The sequence below is a fragment of the Coffea arabica genome, chromosome 11c, assembly GCF_036785885.1.
Source record: "Coffea arabica cultivar ET-39 chromosome 11c, Coffea Arabica ET-39 HiFi, whole genome shotgun sequence".
Taxonomy (NCBI): Eukaryota; Viridiplantae; Streptophyta; class Magnoliopsida; order Gentianales; family Rubiaceae; genus Coffea; species Coffea arabica.
The window spans coordinates 21019784-21027374 of NC_092330.1; the positions used below are offsets into that span (position 1 = coordinate 21019784).

The 7591-nt window shown below is 38.5% G+C and overlaps 1 pseudogene; it reads left to right on the forward strand.

Annotated features, from left to right (window-relative positions):
• Positions 1-2729: 2729 nt before the first annotated feature.
• Positions 2730-3884, forward strand: LOC113720448 (tropinone reductase-like 1; annotated as a pseudogene).
• Positions 3885-7591: the final 3707 nt, after the last annotated feature.

The following is a 7591-nucleotide window of genomic DNA, read 5'->3' on the forward strand; positions in this document are numbered from 1 at the left end:
CGCTAGTTTTTTCTTTCTAATCAAAGGGAAAATTAAAATCACAAAAATTAGAGGTCATTCCCGTACCCGACTTGATGCATTCCTCTAAGTTGCATGCATTTTCATTTCCTCACTATTTTCCTCACTAATTATATATCTTAAATACACATGCCATACTCACACACTTCTTCACTTTCTTTATTTTGTCATTTCACACATTGCACCCATTTTACTTATATATTTACTATTTTCATTCACTTGCACACGGGCACTTCTATCTTCATTCACTTGCACACACAAACACTTTGATTTTCATACAAATTCACACATGCACTTTCCTTACACATTCGCACACAAACACTTTGTTTTTTTTACCATTTCATACATGAATCTTTTCATACACTTGCACACTTGCACTTGAGTCACCATTTGCATCAATCGACCTCTATGAGGTTTCCCTTTATTGGCCGCCACAATTCATGTGGTTTGGGACCAAAAACCTCACGAGAGACATCGTAGAAGTTAGGATTGCATTTCTCATTCATTAGTCTTTGTCCAAATTGCAAATACATACTTTGGGTAGAAAAAAATTAGGAAAATAAGGGTTAAATCACGCAACTAGCTTTGGCTAGGTCGAAGGGGTGCCTTGGATTTTTATCCTTGCCTTCCCCTTCGTCAAATGTGACTCCCGAACCTTTTTCTTTGTTTGCGTAGACTAGGAGTCGTTCAAAAGGGTTTCTAACTTTTTTTTCCTTAAAAAATTCACTTTTTGGGTGACTTGGTACACCCTAACTCTATACCAAGTGGCGACTCCATTTTTCATATAAAACCCTTTTTGAACTATTTTTCTTGGGTCAAATCGTCGCATTTTCAAAAGTCCCATTTAGACCCATTTTTATTTTTATCAAAAAATTCACTTTTTCCAAACCAATAAAATCCCAAAAACAATCATTTTATTTTTCCAAAAAAATGGGGCGCGACATCTTCGACCTTCGCTATCTGGTGCAATTTATTGAATTTTTCCACAACATCTTTCCCTGCCAGATTATCAAACCTCTTGCACACCAGTTCTTCAAACATCTCCCATGTTATCTCAGGTCTCTCCGTCTTCACCCCTTGGAACCACCTGTCTACCCTCCCTTCTAAATACATCTCAATCACTTCAACCTTCTGTTCTTCAGGAATTTGGTAGTCCCAGTAATACTTATCGCATTTCCTGAGCCACTCTCTAGGATTGTCTCCAGAGAACAGTGGTAAGTCAATTTTGGGGGGATTTGGAATCAGGACCTTGCTCGCCTCCTTCCTTCCATTCCTGCCCCCTTCAACTCCCATTTGTAGTCTCTGACTAGGAGGCGGTGTCAGTAGTAGTGGTAATTGATCACTTAGGGTTCTACCAGCTTCCGAACTCCCTTTCTCTCTTTCCATCATCAGTCTCATTAGTGCATTGATTTCTTGCTTCATTCATGCCATTATTCCTTCCATTTTCTTATTGTTTTCCTCTAATTCCGCCCGCAATTCATTGCATATTTGTTGTTGTTGGTGGTGCGAAGATTGCAGACCTTCAAGCACCTCTTGAAGCTTGGAATCTTGTTTCTTGACCTATTCTTCTAGAGTTTTAAACCTGGTGCTCTCCGCCATTACTTCCAAATCCAAGGATTCGACAAGCTCTAATACCACTTGTCAGGATCCTATTTGCATAATCGAGAAATTTAGGGGAAAATCAAGCTCGGATGAGCTTGATGAGAAAAATTGCCGAGGGGAGCCTGTGAAGAAGGAGAAAGAAAGAGAAAAGAGAGAGAGAGAGAGAGGAGAGGGAAAAATGAAATTCAGTTAATATCTTTCTTACATGGATCCTTGGCCCAATCACATATATACAAGTCGGATGAAATAACTTCCACGTAACTAATTCTGTTATGGAGCATGTGCTCCTACACCGACTCAACTAATTGGCTAAACGACATCGTCCCACTAAATGATTAGCTAAACGACACCGTGTTACTTATTCTTATATGCTACTTAGTTGCATCAAAACGTCATCGTCACAGTGTTAATTCCTGCTACCTTGACACCCGACCATAAATGGGGGTTAGCCCGCCTAGATAGGGTACAGATGCCTTATGTACGTTTGGCCTAGGCTTACTAGTGGAATGCCAGCCGCTCTTCATGTACGTTAACCCTCCTTTGAATAAAATTTTATTTCTTTAAAAAAAAAGAAAAAAGATTATAATCATTAATCAAATGACAAGATCTAATCAATTTAATTTTAATTCTTTTGTATAACAAATATTAGCAGTTATAAACTATGTTCTGAATAGTTTTAATGTTAAAGGATATGTTTAAACTTACAGTTTTAATTTTCAGAATTGTAGCATGTCCTATTGCACAAGTTCATGGTAGAGTTCAAGGTCGCTCTGCCTCTTATTCCTAGTTTTCCAGCCGCAGTTATTTAATGTATTGCTCTACTTCGAAGTGCCTTTAAGTCTAGTAATGACGAAAACCAAAAGTTTTCCGTCTCTTATTAATTTGATTGCCAAACCCTAACCTATATTATCCTTGGATTTGGTAAATATGGTCCAAGCTAAAAAGGTAATCAATTAATTAACCAAAGCATTGTTACACTGTTTTTCTCTATAAAACCCTTTCCCCTGATAGAAAAAGCTGCAGATGCACGAAAAATTGCTCCTCAAAAATTGTTTTTCATAGTTGCGGCTGGGTACCTGTATTCTGTACATTGGTTTAGGATCAATAAGATGAGCTCTAACCCTAGAGCTGCTTCCTCCAGTAAAAGGTTAGTATTTTAGCTTAATTTGACTGTATAGAAATGTTAAAGAACATTTAGATTGATAAATAAAGGTTTGAGAATAACAAAATGATACTAATTTCTACAACAATGACTCTTGCGGGTATAAAAGGATTTCTAAAATCTCTTTTGAAATTAAATAGGTTTGACGAGAACTTTTCATTGTAATACGGAGGACATCAAATGAACTAGGCAAGAAAATGATTTCAATTTAAAAAGCGTAAAGATAGACAATTGTTGTGTCAATTTTATCTTTTTATGTTTCAGTATTTCCTCATCTATGTTGGCTAGTTTTGGTTATGAAGCTAAAAAAAAATCACCTGTAGCTATTCATAATTTCATATTACCTCTGCATCTAAGTTCCATTTTGGCACTTCTTTCAGGCTAGATGGTAAGGTGGCAATTATCACCGGAGGTGCCAGCGGTATAGAAGCAGCTGCGGCTCGGCTCTTTCATAGCAATGGTGCTAAAGTTGTAGTAGCCGATATCCAAGACAATCTAGGCCAAGCAATTGCCAAAGAGCTTGGCAATAATGCATGCTACATTCACTGTGATGTATCACAAGAGGACCAAATTATTGATCTTATCGATACCACCATAGCCAAATACGGCCAACTTGACATCATGTACAACAATGCTGGAATCACTGAAGGGTCCAAAATTGCTATTCTGGAAATGTCAAAGTCGGCGCAGGGGATGCATATTGTTCACAGCCAGTGCCTCTGTCAACATAGCTGGTCTTGGACCTCATGCCTATGCAGTCACTAAGCATGCAATTGCAGGTCTAGCTAAGAATTTGTCATCTGAGCTTGGTCAACATGGTATACGAGTCAACTGTGCCTCCCCTTATGCCGTAAGGACTGGCATATTAGGAGGGAATTATTCTGAAGAGTATATTGCACAAATGCAGATGTTTGTAAATGCAGTGGCTAATCTTAAAGGGAAGACTTTGACAGCAGATGATGTTGCTCAAGCTGCACTGTACTTGGCAAGCGATGAAGCTGGTTATGTAAGTGGACTGAATCTTGTAGTTGACGGAGGTTTCAGCATTTTTAATCCTTCCATGATGAATGCTGCGGCTCAGACCAAACTATATCAGAAATGAAGCAAGCTGGTTGTTAAACTGGTAGTCGTGGACACATGCTATTGCTTCTTTTTTTTTTTTGCTTCGGTTCAGAGAATTACATCTTGCTTCAAGTCATGCAGCTCATTCCCACATATGGCAATTTACAAGCTTTTATTCGAAGAAGACTTAAAACTAGGACACCTCTTTCCTTGTGGATTTTCAAAATCTTCCACTGTGACAGCCCCACCTTCCCTTAAGGCGTACCAAAGGGGTTAGCGGACCGCCTGCCCAGCTCTCGCCAGGACTACGGAGCAGATGAATGAAATCGAAAACGTTCCGGGAGGTAATAGCGCGCTCAAATGATTCAAAGTCGCCAAATGGCAAAACGAAAATCAAAACCACAATGAATAGTGGTTGCCACATCACCACCCAACCAGGAGCCAAACGAATACAGATATGGCCATATGACTCGGGAAAACATTTCCAATCCAAATAGGAGACATGAACAGGGTAAATAGTTTTATACACATACGTTTGTAATTTACGGAACAAAAGGAGATAATTAGATTAAAATACATTTAGGGTTTTCCAACTATTGAGGAGTTTTACAAAAAATATATTAAAACTAGATCGACTTGTGCTTCAAACATCTTAGCTCCAAAAGTGGTTCCCTGTAAGGAAAACAAAGATAACGGGAAGGGGTGAGCTTGCGCTCAATGAGGTACCAGACATATAGCAGTAAAATCATGGCATTTCACATATAACAAATCAGGTACACATGCCAGATGTAAAGTAAAGTAATTCGAACCAATGATTCAAATAGGAAGGATACAGGTGGCTCTCAGGAGCCAAATTCCCATTTGCTTCACCGAAACTTGATCGAAATAATAGTTGACACTCCGTCAACGCTAAAGGAGAAACCAATACCGCAGACTCCACTTTCTCCGATTCCTTCCACCTCACATATCCCTACCGGGCCCGAAATCCAATCAGATCAGAAATGGTAATACTCGAGTATACCGGAATCAAGGGTCTCAATACCCAAAGATCCCAAAACAGACTACCGTGGTTCGTTATCTAATCGACCAGGCCCTTGCCGGCCCGACTCGAGTAACTAGCCACAGGTGTTGAGCTCAGAGGTCACAGAAAGGTCGTTGGATACCAGCTTCCAAACAACATCAGAACAGATACAGATTCAGATTCACACCAAAATGGGCATATGAATAGACAAGAGAACGAGTGTGATAAAGTACACCCTCGTCTCCAACAAAATAAACAGATAGTTCAGACGTTCATATCACAGATTGCATGTACAGAAATCGAGTTAAACGACAAGTGAGGGGAGTGGTACACTCACCGGTTCAAGTACGGATACTTCACAAATTTTCACTTCAAATTGGCTTTAATCGCCAAGAAACCCTAAAAGAATCAAAGTAAAACAATTGAAGGTTCTACTTCCAAAATCGAGTATACAGAATGCACATGTGAGGCTCGACTACACGTCGTACGCCTTTCCATGGTAAGTACTAGTACAAAAAAATACATATGACTTTCAAAAGGCAACTCAAACCTAAAGAGACTAAGCGGCCTAGAAAATTGGACAGCATTTCCCCTAAATTTGCTTACTTTTCCAACCGTCATGGCTTCATTATATTCCTCAGCCAGTCCCAAAGTCACACACAAAATAAGTTCATTCAATAGCCGTTCAGTAAGCTCCAAGTAGTATAAGTACAATTCAAGCTAGGGAAAAGTCCGGAAATGAAAGTCAAGCCCTAAAATATTCAAATAAGCACAATAAGACTCGATTACAAGTCATAAATCAATTCCAAATACCACCAAAATAAGGTTCCACGAGAATATATAAACACTAGAGTAAACCAAGAAAATCCGGAAATGGCATTAAGCACTAAGCTCGAAAAACAGTTTTTGACGTCATTATGCGGTTTTGGCACCATTGGCACTACGATTATCGGATGGAGGTGTAAGATACAATTTTCGAAGCTAAGAGATAGAGGTACAGTGTTGAAGAAGACTACTCTGCCCAGTTTCGAGTGTAACCAGGTAAAAAATGCAAGATACTAAATCAGAACCGCAAAAACAAGTTCACAAACCGCATTCTGGTTCAAACATCATAAGTCAGGCTACCTAAGTCCAAATCAGGTGATTCCAAATCCATCCGAAAGCTAAGATACAAGGGTAAAATTCATCAGAAGACATCAACAACTAAATCAGAAGCATTCCCACTCAAATTAACCAATCACAGACGCAATTATCAAATTCGGGTAGAAACAGGGCAGCCGGGGTAATTCAGTCTTTTCACAAGCTACATTGCTCCGATTTACCTGAAATTTTGTAGGAATCTCTAAAATATTATTCTCTACAACTTTCGTGTTTTAACCCAAGGCCAATTCTGTGAGGCCCCAGTTCGTTCTACGTTGAGATATTCATTATTTGGGCGGTAACGTTTGGTTTGGGAGTATTTCGAAAACCCTAAGTAGGGATTAAGATTTAAACCCTAAGTTCCGGTTAAGATTGAAAACCCATTTTTTCTACATTTTCTTTATTAGAAAATTCCCCAGATAATTTTTATTGAGTAAATAGAGTTTTTAGATGATTTTCTAGTATTAGTTAGTTTTTGAGAAATTAAGAACGTATATCGGATGTGGGACCCACTAGTGCGAAAAGTTCGGAAAAATTCGGCCAATAAGGTTAAGTTTCGGATACTGTGTAAAATTTATCGGGTGTTAAGAGATAAGTAGAGTGTGTGAAATGATTGATGTGAGAGAGAGAAAAAAGGATAGGATTGCATTTATGAGAGTGACAAGTGTCACTTCTTTATTGGATTGAACTTAAGAAACACTATTCACATTTTTGACTTTTTTGACCAAAGGATTAAATATCTCAAAAATCATTCAAAATTCACCATTTTTCTTTCTCCATAGCCGGCTCTCTCTCTCCCTTGCAAGAAGGAGAAAAAACCTCTTCAATCTTCAAGCTTTCCACTAGCAAATCATCTCAATCAAGCACATAAATTAGTTTCCTTTCCATACAACTTTTCTAGTTGGTGATAGTGGTTGGTTTAGTGAAGCTTTTTGGAAGAGCTAAGGTGTCCATCATCTCCATCTCTCTTGTTATTAGGTGAGTGATGCTTAAACTTCCCTCCTATACTTAATGATGGTTATTTTGTGCCTAATGGTGGCTTGAGTAATGGAATATGTGATTTATTTTTTGATTTGAAGAGTTTTGGTGAAGTTTTCCATTTTATGATGATTTTTCTGGTTTAATTGGATTATGATGGTGTGGTTGTTTATGATGATTGGTAATGGTCTATATAGACTCTAGTAGGTGCAAATTAGTGATAAATGCAATCAATTTTGGATTTGGATGGAAAAATGGAAAGTTAGGGTTCATAATCCCCTAATTCTGTCCGGTTTTAGATCATACGGTTAGAGGCCGAATTGGACTTTGCTCAAAACATGAAAGTTGTAGGTATTGATGAGTTTGAAGTGCCTGCAAAATGTTAGGTCATTTGGATTAGTGTAGAGTGAGTTATGTCGGAATTACTGTAGCTGTTCTGCTTTGGTCAGAATGCGAAAACTGCGTTGGTATTTGGCTATTTTGGCTGGAATCACTTTGGATTTGGATGTTAGTGTCTTCTGATGAAATGTAGCTGGATGTCTTAGCTATCATATACCTTTAGAATTTCGGCATTTGGACTTGTATAGACTGAGTTGTGTTCATTACAG